This window comes from Lemur catta, chromosome 1 (genome assembly GCF_020740605.2).
Source record: "Lemur catta isolate mLemCat1 chromosome 1, mLemCat1.pri, whole genome shotgun sequence".
Classification (NCBI taxonomy): domain Eukaryota; kingdom Metazoa; phylum Chordata; class Mammalia; order Primates; family Lemuridae; genus Lemur; species Lemur catta.
The window spans coordinates 280525969-280540022 of record NC_059128.1 but is presented as its reverse complement, the minus strand read 5'-3'; the positions used below and the strand labels follow the sequence as shown (position 1 = coordinate 280540022).

The 14054-nt window shown below is 38.3% G+C and overlaps 1 pseudogene; it reads right to left on the bottom strand.

The window, feature by feature from the left end:
* Positions 1–8789: 8789 nt before the first annotated feature.
* LOC123620582 lies at positions 8790–9165 on the bottom strand (annotated as a pseudogene).
* Between the last annotated feature and the right edge of the window lie 4889 nt (positions 9166–14054).

The following is a 14054-nucleotide window of genomic DNA, read 5'->3' as shown; positions in this document are numbered from 1 at the left end:
GCAAAAGAATGTTTTGAAGTACATGGATTAAGTTCTGGCTTAAATTTTATTCCGAGAATTTCCACATTTGATATTCCAAAGCTTTTTTAAAGAGTAAAATGTTGGATATTTCTGTAATACAGTCATGCGTCACTGGGAAACATTCTGAGAAATGCATTGGTAGGCAATTTTGTCCCGTGTAAATATCAGAGTGTACTTAACATAAACCTAGGTGGTATGGCCTCCCACACACCTAGGCTGTATGGTATGGCCTACTGCTCCTAGGCTTCGCACCTATACCGCAAGTTACTGCTTCAGTACGATAGGCAGTTGTATCTAAACATAGAAAAAGTACAAAAAACCACAGTATAATGGGACCATTGTATATGCTGTTCATTGTTTACCGAAAAGTTACTCTGTGTGTCACTGTACTTGAATGTCCATGTCCTTTGAAGTTGCTTGTGACTTTTTAATAATGGAAAAACGGTCCAGTGTCCTGAAGCAAAGTAAATACGTAATTATCAGCCCTTCATATGAGGTAAACTTTTCCAGATTTGAATTCATACTCCCTGTATGTTTCCATTTTGCCCTCTAAATAGCCTTCAGAGGTTGCGTAGGGCACCTGTGCTGATTTAGCAAATGTGAAAACTGGACCAGAGAAAGGACCTCGCCAAGGTTATCTCTAAAGAGGGGGGACCTTGAAGCAATTCAGGCTTCTCTACACTTGATGTGTTACTTTGTCCATGGACTGATTAGTAGGCAAGAATGCTTTAAACAGGGGAATCACAGATCTCTGCAAGGACCATTGAGCAGTTTATAGGGAATAGTGAGGCTACAGACAAAAAGCAAATGCAAGGACAGTCGCATGGGATGACTGGCACCAAAGAACTTTGACAACATCTGGTAGGAAAGAAAGGACTAGAGGCCAGGTGCCCTAGTTGTTGGGGGTCATTTTATTACAGATGCCTGAAATAGAAAAACCAATGTGCCTTTAATTCATAGGTGTAGGCAGAATAGGTGAGTTTTTAGATATGTAAATTTGAAACATTGTACTGAAACATTTCCTCTCCCTTATGCAATTTTTTTGATACCAGAATTTGTCTAGCACGTGTCTATTTGTAGTTAAAAGAGACATCTAAAAACTAGCGGGAAAGGGAAGAACCTAATGAATTTTAACCCTATGACCCATCTGTCAGGGTTTAGTTGTACTACACCCCTGGGAGTGGTGAAAAATGTTTACAAGTCAAAGATTTTCTCAGTCCTGAATTCATTGCTACTAATATGGTTAGTTTTTCTCAGAAAGTGTAACAGGTAAGGGTGTCAAAATGGAAGTACTTCAAGATCCTACCTGCTTAGTTATGTATCTGACCAAGTATTCGGGTGTTTGTTAGCCCCAAGGTTGCACGTTGTCCTTTTTCCTATACATCTTCCCATCTTATAAAACGAACCATCAACTGGAGGTTCTCTTCAGCTGTCAAGGAAAACAATTAACTTTTTAAAAAAATAAACCACTTTGAGGCGTATTTTCTAGGATCAGTGCTTACCAGAAAGTCAATTTCTTCCCCTTTAAACAGCTAGTTCAATAGCTAGTTCTGAACAATGAGAATAGTTGGCTGGACACATCAATATCAGACATCCTAAAAGTGTAAAGAAGATAAGTTCTTAATGGTACAAACTGATCCATCTTTAATTGGTTAATTAGCAAAACCAGTTAACAAGAACCCTGCACTCTCTTTTCTTTGCTTCTCAAAGGTTGAACTTGACCTGTCTCAAATGTGGGTTAATCAGGATTTAAGGCACAGATCTCGGTACTTAGTACCTTGATTCACGATGATCATGGAGGCCCCAGGGGAAAATTGTGCTGTTGTAGCTGTGTTTGGGAGGAGTGTGGAAAAGTGTTTTGTGGGAGTTGGGGTGAGAGTTGAGAGGATGGGCAGGTGCAGGGACAAGAAATATGTGTGTAAAATTGAAGTAGGGGAGCAGTTCATACCATAAAAGAAACTCAGGAAATTCAAACAACCTGAAAACACTTTAATTCACTTAGACAACTATTTAAATAGGTGTTTAAAGGTGCATTTTCCTCAGGTCCTTTTCTGTGATTATATGATTGTACAAAAGTGGTGTGGTTATATTAATACATCCTATTTTGTAATTTTATTCCTGTGAGTTTTCTCCCATGTCAATGAATGTACTTATACAGCATTTGTAAGCACTGCATAGTATTTTATTTCAAGAACATATAATTTGTCAAACATTTAGACTTTTCCCATTAAAACAAGCTTTGTGAAACTAAAATGAGTAATCTCTACTAATCCATACAGGTACATCTAAAGATATATCTGCTTATCATAATCCCCAGTTGTTCCATGAGTTTGCAATAAAAATACTTAATTGAAAGACAGTGGAAAGTTTCTAAATATTATGTTTCAGTAGGTGATGGAAAGTAGGTCATCAATTCATAACAATTTGTTTTATTTTGAGATTGTGAAAATTAGGCTATGTCTTTTAAAACCCTGAAAAATATAAGGTAAGAAACCCTTTAATCCCAGAACAAAAGTAATTATTTTAGACATGTTAGTGAGTTTTCTTCACATATATTTGGGTTTTTCTTTAATTGTAAATGTTTTAATACTTCCTTAATAGTTCATTCTGTGGCAATGCCTTAATTTGGCCATTACAGTTTTTATAATTACTCTTCCTTAGGGATGATATTGCCCATGCCCCAAAGCAGTACAGTATACCGAAGCCCCTCGTACCAGTCAGCCAGTCCCAGGAGCCAACCACCCATTGCCAATCCTGCCCCATCCATATTTTTTTAATCAAATAAGAATGGGTATTTTAAAAATAGTATGCGTAAACATAAAATTAAAAGTGGAAACATACAGAAGAAGAAATATTTGTATTAGGAGGAAAAAAATGTTCATCTAACTTTGGAGTTTTACACATTTTGTCAGGGTTGGATACAGATTCGATTTAACAAGAAGCTGCTAATTTTTAAAAATTCCCACGTGGCTAGTCCTACCTTTAGAATCACATATTCCCATATAGATGCTGATTCCACAAAAATCTTTGGGTGTTTGAGATTTTTCTGAGGGTGTGGAGATGTGTAATGCTGTGATTAACGATGAAGGGAGTTGAGGTTGCACAGGGATCCGAGATGCTCTGGATATGGTGCAAATGCGGATCTGTGGTAGAGAGTGGCACATCTGCTCCATTCCACTGCCTCTCATTTGCAAATGATATGACCTTGCCACAGAAAGGGCTAAGGACATAGTAATAGGGCTTAACTGGAGCTGTGATAATACTTTCTCTGAGGGTCAGAGTGGATAATGCAGTGGCCGGCAGGCAGTACTCAAGAAATGTTTGCTTCTCTTCCTGGGTGATTTTCAGAGCTTATAATATCTAGATTCCTGGCAGCTTTTACCCCTCTTTACAATGTATATTATTGAGGAAAGCCTCTAAAACTACACTTAATTTAACCTTAAATTGAGCATTCTAATGGAGAACTCTCGCTTGCAAGGTCTGGCTGTAGGTGTTTTGTTAGAATATGGCTTTTGTTAAGTCCTTAAGGGCTTTCTTACATCTTTAACTGTAAAGATTAACTGTTGTGTTTTAGGTTTAATTCATAAGTGCAAATAGTATTTAAATTTTATCTCTGAAAGCAGTTACCCTTTGAAAATTCTTGTTAAAAATATATGAAGACTAGTGATCATAAATTCAAATTATATATAAGAATTTTAAAATACACTAATCTGTTATGCATGATTCATAGAGAAGAAAAGTTAAGAGTCTTGTATGCTTGGATGTTTCATATCTAAAGATACGGCTGCATATTAAAATGTGCAAGATTGTAATTCCCACCAGTGCTGATTTGGGTTTTCAAAAGAAATATAATAAAAGGCAGCTTTAATGGTCATTGTATGATTTCTCACTTTCTGCTTCACTTCTCCTTATTTCACTTATCTTTGAAACCAAGGCAAATGAAATATTAAATTCAATAAATTTAATTGAGCTAATAAGAATAAATTGGTCTCTTAGATACCAGGATAAGTGGAGGCTGGATGCTGTGCCAAAAGAGTACACTGCTGTCCCACATTTCTGGGTCTCAACATGGTTTTTTGGTCAGCATCAAAAATGAGCATTTTTCTCTACAAAGAAAAATATGAATTGACTACAGTCTTTTTTTTTTTTTCTGGAGATGGGACTTGCTGTGTCATCCAGGCTGGAGTGCAGTGGCATCATCCTGGCTCACTACAGCCTCAAACTCGTGGGCTCAAGTAATCTTAGCCTTCTGAATAGCTGGGACCACAGGTACATGCCACCACACCAGCCGACAGGACTCTTTGACATAAAAGAAGATCTGAATAAACAAGAAACACACAATGCTTCTAAAGAAGAGTCAATATTTAAGGGTGTCAGTTCTTTCTATCTATAAATAAAAATGTAATGCAATACCAATCAAAATCCACGTAGAATTTCCACTGGAAATTGGAAAGCTGGTTCTAAAATTCATCTGAAAGAGAAAACTGAGACTAGCCACGGATTTTCTGATAAATGAATATGAATAAGAGGAGATTTGCCCTACCAGGTATCAAAAGTTCCTATAAAACTACAGTAATAAAAGAAATATGATTTTAGAGCAGGAATAGACAAAAACATCAAAGAAATAGACTAGGTCAAAACAGATTTAATACATAATAAAGGTGGCATTTCAAATCACTGAGGAAGAGACCATTCAAAAAAGAGTTTCAGTCCAATTGGCTATTGATTTAAGAAAATACAAATTAGATCTCTGCTTCACACCACATACAGGAACAGATTTAAAAACCCAAATGTAGAAAAACTCTAAAAGTACCAGAGGAAAGAGTAGGGGAATAGTTTTTATTTTTTGTAGAGACAGGGTCTCACTATGCTGCCCAGGCTGGTCTCAAAGTCCTGACCTCAAGTGATCCTCCTGGTTCAGGTGCTGGGATTACAGGCGTGAACCACCATGTCTGGTCTGGAGAATAGTCTTACAGTTATGAAGTGGAGAAGGCCTTCCTTCCTCTCCAGGGTAATACATTCAGAAGCCATAAAGAAAATGTCTGAGTGTTGGACTTCATAACATTTCAAACTTAAATATTTTATTTTATTTTTTTTAGAGATGGGGTCTCACTTTGTTGCCCAGGCTTGAGTGCAGTGGCTATTCACAGGCAGGATCATAGCACACTGCAGCCTCAAAACACTCCTGGGTTAAAGTGATTTTCCTGCCTCAGCCTCCCAAGTAGCTAGGACTACAGATGCTTGCCACTTCACCCAGCTTTATATGGTTTTATTTAAACAAACACCTGAGAAATGTTAGATTGGGAGAAAATATTTGCAACACAGGTAACAAAGGGTTAAATGTCCAAACTATAGAATGAATTCCTACAGTCCATATGAAAAAGAATACAATAGAAATATGAGCAAATGATATGAAAAGACAATTTGCAACAGAAGTATAAATTTTAAAAATATTTTTCTGTGGTAAAATATATGTAACATAGAATTTACCATTTTAACCATCGTTAAATGTACAGTCCATTGGTATTAAGTACATTCACATTGTTGTACAACCATCACCACCATCCATTTCTAGAACTTTTTCATCTTCCCAAACTGAAACTCTGTCCCCATGAAACTCCAACTCTCCATTCCTGCTTCCTTCCAGTCCCTGGCACCCACCATTCTACTTTCTGTTTCTATGAACTTTATTGCTCTAGGGACCTCATACAAGTGGAATCATACAGTATTTGCCCTTTTATATCTGGCTTATTTCACTCACCATAATGTTTTCAAGGTTTATCCACATTGTAGCATATGTCAAGATTTCCTTCTTTTTTAAGGCTGAATTATACTTCATTTATGTATGTACATTTTGTTTATCCATTCATTTGTTGGTGGACATTTGGATTGTTTTCATCTTTTGTCCATTGTGAACAATTCTGCTATGAACATGGGTATACAAATATCTGTTTGTGTCTTTCAGTTTTTTGAGGCATATACCCAGAAATAGAATTGATGGATCAAATGGTAAATCTATGTTTGATTTTTGAGGAATCACCATATTATTTTCCATAGTGTCTGTACCATTTTACATTCCCACCAGCAATGCACAAAGGTTCTAATTTCTTCACACCTTCACTAAAAAATTGTTTTCTATAAAAAAAATTTTAACTGCATTGGTGATAAAGTGCATATTAAAACAGATATCATTTTTGCCTATTGGTTTGGTAAAAGTTTAAAAAAAATATTTCATGTTGGTAAGAAAACAGTTTAAGGACATGCCTATATGCTTGCTGGGAATGATCTTTTAAGAGGGAAATTTGGTAGTATTTATCAAAATTTTAAATGAACGTATCTGTGATGATTAATTTTATGTGTCAGGTTGGCTGTTCCATGGTGTCCAGATATGTGGCCAAACATTATTCTGGATATTTCTGTGAGAGTGTTTTTGGATGAGGTTAACATTTAAATCAATAGATTTTGAGTAAAGCAGGTTGCTCTCTATTATGCGGGTGAACTTCATCCAATCAGTTAAAGGCCTGAATAGAACAAAAGACTGACCTCCCTTGAGCAAGAGGGAATCCCGTGGCAAATGGCTTTCAGACTTGAACTTCAACATTAGTTCTTTCCTGGGTCTATAGCCTGCTGGTCTTTGGACTTGCACTGTAGATTTTGCTAGCTTCCATAATCATGTGAGCCAATTCCTCAAAATAAATCTCTCTGTATATAAATATACATCCTATTGGTTCTGACTCTGAAGAACCTTAACTAACATATACTTTGACCTCATAATTTATTTTTAAGAATCTACTCAATAATTGCATAGGGCATATGTACAAGAACATTCAATGTAATATAATTTCTATAGTGTCCAAATATCCAACAATGGATTATCATCATATTATTCATATTATGGGATAGCATGTGGCTAAAAAGAAGACAACAGACTGTAGATGTTGATGTGAAAAGAGATCTAGAATACATGGCTAGGTAAGAAACACCTGTTGCAAAGCCATATGCACAATACAATTCCACTGGCATAAATATATTTGTATGAGCATAAAATAAGCCCATCTGTGGGCTTATGTAGTGCAGGAGAAGCTCTGTGAGGCCACTACCAAACTCTTAGCCATGTTTTTTCCCAGGGAGTGGGATTCGCTAAGGGGGAGCCATGGGTAGTAGGAAGGGAATTTAAACTTTTAAATGTGTTTATGTCTATATGATTTGAATTTATTAAAACAAGGATATAATAATTTTGTTAAAATTTTTGAAACCAAGGAGAGAAAAAGAAATTCAGGTTGGGCCCATTTTTTTTCAGTTTAGAGCTGAGAGCTGAGCTTAGAGCTCCTCAAAAAAAAAAGTCAAGAGAAAAGTTCCCTTTTTAGGTGAATTGGGCACATCCCTCAGTGGGTGTGGAGGTCCTGAACAAAATGAATTTGGACCTTCTCTGGAGTAATTTCAACCCCTCAGCTGTCCAAGAATCAGAGTATCGGACACGGTAAAGGGCAGGATACCTGACTCAGATCACCAAACTGAGTTGCAGGTGATGTGAAAGCACCTGTTTCAGCAGCATCACTAATCTACAGATACTTCCTGAGTTTCTGAAAAACATCTTTCAGTCAACCCTTGATGATCCTTGTTTTTGCAGGTAAGAGGAGCAGTGTATTGCAAGAACAGTTTGTAATTAAACTGCAGTGCGCCCTCTGCATTTGAATACGGATGGCTCAGTTATCTGCTCTGTCTTAGCTCCTTTCGGTTGAAAGGTTCTTGAGTATCCACAAAAATGTTGTAAACGATGAGTTGGGAGGCATTCAGGGAGATGGAGGCCCCTTGAGAAGAGTCTGTTCCAATCTCTTACTGTCCTATGCTCCCTGCCCCTCCTCTACCCTTCCCTAAATCCCTCCAGAGAAAAGTTCCTCTCACAGAGAATGACAGTCTTCACTTAGACTGACAAAAAGCTGTGAAAGGGCTTTACACGGCTAAGGATGAGATGAGGCATTTGAGTCTCCCAAAGACTTTCTTCTTTAATCTCCTCCTGCACAATGTAGGAAAGAGGCTTCTTTAAAAAAAAAAAAAAAAAGCGACCAACTAGAAAGCTACATGGCAAAAAATTTGAATTGAGTTTTATCTGCCTAAATTTTAACCTTCCAATAAAAGATTAGTTAAAGCTTGGCATGATGGCTCATGCCACTATAGGTGATGGCTCACCTATAGTCCTAAAGTCACACCTATAATCGTAGCTACTCGGGAGGCTGAGGCAGGAGGATCACCTGAGCCCAGGAGTTGGAAGTTGCAGTGAGCTATGATGATGCCACTGAACTCCAGCCTGGGTGACAGAGTGAGACCAGCTAGACTCTACAATTTATGATTTTATAATAGTTGCTTTGTTTCATATCTTTCTATCTGTCTACCCATTTCTCCATCAATCCACCTTATTTTTTTCATTTATTTTAAAATGAGTTGCAGGCATTAGTACACTTTCCCCTAATGCTTCAGCATGCACATTATTAATTAAAGTTCAATATTTGTTTATGGTTCTATTTTTTACTTTTGGAGGTAAAATTTGCATCTGATGAAATGCACAAATCCCCAGTTTCCTGTTTCATGAGATGCACCTGTGTACCCCAACCACCCATCAAGATACAGAAACTCACCATCACCCGAGAGGGTCCCCTCATGCCCCTTCCCACTTGATCCCTGCCCGCATCCCTGGTAGCTTCACTTTTCCACCATATATTAGGGGGTTTTGTTTGTGGCTTTATATCTTTATTTGATGTATCTGACAATCATCGGTTAGTTCTCATCCACGGTGACTGTAGATTTTTGAAAGTGGTAACAGGTACATAGGTAACAAAAGTATAGAGCTTGTCTGGTGAGTCTTCATCCTCATTACACCCTCATTACATTTTCTGGACAACCACACGTGTGGAACATTCATTATTTCTCTGGCCCAGACAACTTTTTGAGCATGGTATCAATGTGCATATCTGAAGTCCCCACCTCCTTCATGGCAAATTTTCAGATCTCTTTGAGTGCCCGAGGGGCACACTTATCGAAGCCCACTTTATAGATGCAGTTGTGAATGTTGTTGGTGTAGTGTTGGGTCACCACCTTGTTGATGGCAGCACTGCCCTTCTCGCCATCCTTCTTTGTGGGAGCCATTCTGCTGGGCCCATATATTAGTTTTGCCTGTTTTAGAACTTCATATAAATGAAGTCATATGATACACACTCTTCTTTCACTCAGAATAATGTTTTTGAGCTTCATCCATGCTATTTGCGTGTATCAGTCGTCCGTTCCTTTTGAGTGCTGAATATAACATAATTTGTTTCTCCATTCTCCTATTGATGGACATCTGAGCTGTATCCATTTTTTGGATATTAGGAATAAAGCCACAATGAACATTCTGGTACAAACGGTCTTTTGTGGGAATGTTTTCATTTATCTTGGGTAAATATGGTACAATTTTGAGCTCCTGAATTTTGATAATTATGGACTAAATTGAAGATGGTATATTTTTAGAAAGTTAAAAATTTGCCTGCTATTAATAGGAAAACTTTCTTGTTTAAAAAAGGCCAGCATGCTCACATACGTGCTGTGTTCCTATCACGGATCAGGCACCCGTGAGAGCAGCCCGAGTTCACAGCTGTGAGACCACCTCCTCCTGATGGAAGGGAGGGACTTGTCTCCGCATCCTCAGAGCTGGGAGCAGCACCAGCACACAGCAGACATTCAATAAACACTTGCTGAGTGAATCAAATTGGGAAAGATTTGTGTACCAGTTACTCAAGCAAGCTTGAGAGAGACATGACTTAAATGACATATTTCAGGAACACCTGCCCAAACATGCTTTGAGATCTTCCGGGCTCTGGAAAATGACTGAGATATTAGGTTCCTAATCTAACTATTCTAGAAGTTTTAAGAATTGACAGGGTAATTTGGCAGTATTTATTCAATTAAAATGTAGTATTTCCCATGTCCTAGAAATGCCATTTTTCAGTGTGTACCCTAAAGAAATTCAAGAACACACAGGAGGCAGAGATAGCAGTGTTAATGGCAGAATTGTTTGTAATTGTGGAAACTGAAAATACCCCAAATGCCTCTCAGTAAGAGACTGACAAAATTAACATCATCAACTTATGCTTCATAAGGCATTTTTTTACATTCACTATACCTTTAAAATTTTGAGGTCCCCTTAGGGAAAAAAACATAAAAATAAAAACTTGTGCTTTCATTCTCAAGTAAATTCCACCAAGAACTGTGAGTACCTTTCTTATATATAAAACAAGAGATGTGACAAATGGAATATATATGTATGTAAAATTGTGGGAGAAATCTTGGTTTAAAAATCATTCCAGGGCCGGACTCGGTGGCTCATACCTCCAATCCTAGCACTCTGGGAGGCCAAGGAGGGAGGATTGCTTGAGCTCAGGAGTTTGACACCAGCCTGAGCAACAGTGAGACTCCGTCTCTACTAACAACAGGAAAAATTAGCCGGGCATGGTGGCACATGCCTGTAGTCCCAGCTACTCGGGAGGCTGAGGCAGAAGGATTGCTTGAGCCCAGGAGTTTGAGGTTGCTGTGAGCTAGGCTGATGCCACGGCACTCTAGCCCAGGCAACAGAGTGAGACTCTGTCTCAAAAAAAAAAATCATGCTGGTTAGCTGTTCAATTACTAAAAAACCAGTTGTCCTGTGAACATGTAATACCACTGAATTGTACACTAAAAATGGTTAAAATGGCAAATTTTACGTTACATATATTTTATCATAATAAAAACCAAAATCGGTTGTCCTGCCACTTCACATGGAGTGAGGTGAGGTGACCTGATTGGGTCATTAAGTCACGTCTGTCCCAGGAAAGGTTGTGAAAAGCACAGGATACCTCCCACCTTTGATGAGACTCTGGGTTGCAGGCAAAGACCTCTTTCCATTGTCTCAGAAATCTTCATAGCAGCATTCATTGTTCATAATTGTAAAAAACTAGAAAAAACCCAGATGTGCACCCACAAAGGAATGGATTAATAAATGATGGTCTGGCCGCCCAATGGCATGTTAAAGAGTACTTAAAAAGTCAATCAACCACAGCCACACACAACAAGGAGGAACCTAAGAAACAATTGTGTATTCAGTGGAAAAATATTGACAGAAGTTACTTCTACCCCCACCAGATCACCATCTGTCCTCCACAGCCTGGGCCGTGTCCCGAGATGCTGAATGGAACTGACTGCTGCACTGGGGCCTTCTTGTTTCAGCCAGATCCCCCAGTAGGAGACACGGGCAGGACAGCACAGAGCAAAAGAAAGAGAAGTTAGGAGTATTTCTTCCTTGCTCACTCACGCGCTGGAGCTGTGCTGGTGGCAGCTGTGATCCCCTGCACAACTGCGGCTCCTGTCGGGCGCTCCTAAGCCAGTGACCCAGTGACCCAGCTCTCAGGGCAGCTGGTAACAGGTGTGCTCCCAGACGCCATCAGACCTAGGGTGGTCATGGCTTTCCACGGCTGCTAGTCCCTAGGAGCTTCAATGGCACCTCGATGGTTCCCTTAACTTTGGCCACAATTGTAGTTTCTTCAATATAATCATTCATTTGAACCAGAAGAATGGGCTTTTGTTTTCTAGAGAGATCTTGGCTGACACAGTCTACATATAGCATAATCCCACTTTACACAACTCAAAACCAAGGACACTAAACAATATGCTATAAGGGAATTCTACTATTTAGGAAAACTATTTATAAAGAGCAAAGCAAGTGTCTGATAAAGTTCAGGCTGGCAAGGGAGTAAAGTCAAAAGGGCAGCTTCAACAACGTGGAAAATGTTCTAATTCTTAAGTTGGATGGGCGGTTCAAAGGAGTTCATTTTAATATTGAGCTTCATAAGTTACATCTCCATTATATATACTCTTTCATATGAATAAAATTTAAAAGTTAAATAAGTATTATGGGGTAGATCTGCTAAAACAAAATAAAAATAAAAAAAAATCTCACAGAGGACTGAAATGAATGTCATGACATAACATTATGCAATAAGGTACTTGGTAAAGCCCAGAGGCAGGACAAAAATCCTTTGACAAATTTCTAGGTTACTTGATTTCCAGAAATTTCCAAGTCATTGCTATTTTTTTTTAAGTTAGGTTTATGGAGGTATAATTTACAAACAATAAAATTCACCGTTTTTAGTGAATAGTTCAATGAATTTTGACAAACACATACAGACATGTCATCACATTCAAGATATAAAATATTTCAATTATTCCCAGAAAGTTAACCTTTTTAAAAGTGCCATATGTATGGAATTATTAAGTACGTAGTCTGTTGAATCTAGCTTCTTTCACTAAGCATAACGCTTTTGAGATTCATGCAGGTGGTTTTGTGTCTCATCAATTCATTCCTTTTTTTTTCTTTATTTTATTTCTTCCACTTTGGCCAGAAGTTCATTCCTTTTCATTATTGAGCAGTATTGCCTTGTATAGGTGAACCGCAATTTATTTATCCATTCATGAGTTGAAGAACATTTCTATTATTTCCAATTTTTGATGATTTCATGACTAAGACCCTTATAAATATTCACATATAGGTTTTTGTTAGAATATATATTTTCACATTTTCCCACGTAGGAGTGAAATATGGGTCCTATTTCATACAGGAAATGTGGGCCCACTCAGATGAGTGAAGTATAGGTAGACCCTATGGAGTGCTGGTGGTCCCCAAGGCAACCCTCAGGCTTGAGGATTTGCTAGAAGGACTCACAAGATTCAGAAAAGTTGTTAAAACAAGATTACAGTTTATTACAGTGAAGATACAGATTGAAATCAGCAAAAGTAAAAAGCTCATAGAGTGGAGTCCAGGAGAAAGCAAGTAGAAGTTTCCAGTTGTCCTCTCCCAGTGGACTCTCAAAGATGGCCTTTAATTTTCCCAGTGTTGCCACCCAGGGAAGCTCACCTGAACTTTGATGGCCAAGATTTTTATTGGGGATTAGTCATGTGGGCATGCAGCACCCATGTGACTGACCTCAGCTTCTAGGATCCCATCCCCCAAGAAGCACACAAGGACACTCTTATCAGGCAGGAGTGGCCAAGGTCTCAGAGGTCATCTCCCAGAAGCTGGACCAATGACCACCCTGAAGACTTTGGGAATATGCAAGATTTGAGCAACCCAGGCCTGCAGAGTTCACCCTTTCCTGCACATAATATAAGTATGTGTTTAGCTTTATAAGAAGCTGCCAAACTGTTTTTCAAAGTGGCTGTACCATTTTGCATTTTTATCATCCACATAGTAAAAGTTCCAGTTGCTTTATATACTCGCCAGTATTTGCTATAGGTTTTTGTTGCGGTTGTTTTAAAGTTTAGCCATACTAATACGAGTGCAGCAGTATCCATCCCATTGTGGTTTTAGTTTGTATTTTCCTAATGATTAATGATGTTGAACACCTTTTTATGCACTTCTTTGTCATTCTTGGTTAAATTTATCTATTCACTCTTTTGTCCATTGTTTTCTTTTTAATTATTATGGGTACATAATAGTTTTATATCTTTATAGGGTACATGTGATGTTTTGATACAGGCATACAATGTGAATTAATTTTGTCCATTTTAAAATTGGTTGTTCTTATTTTTTATGTATTCAGAGACACAAGTCTGTATGAGACGTGTTTCACAAATATTTCCTCTAAGTCTATAGCTTGTCTTTTCATTTGCTTAACAGTCTCTTTCAAAGAACATCACTCTTTCACTTTGAAGTCTAAGGCAGACTTTAAGACAGCCTCCAGTGATCCCAGGCTCTTGGTATTCACGCCCTTGTGCAATCCCTCTCCTTGAGTGTGGGCAAGATCTATGACTTGTTTCTAACCAGTAAGATACAAGAATGGTGGTGGGATGTCACTTTGTGATTATGTTACATAAGATTGTAACTTTTATCACGCTTGTGGGCTCTCCCTATTGCCTTCCTGGCTTGCACAGTTTGATGAAACAAGCAGTCCTGTTAGTGAGGCCGAGTGTTAAGAAACTGAGAACAGCCTCTGATCAACAGCCAGCTAGGAACAGAGGCTCTCCAGCCA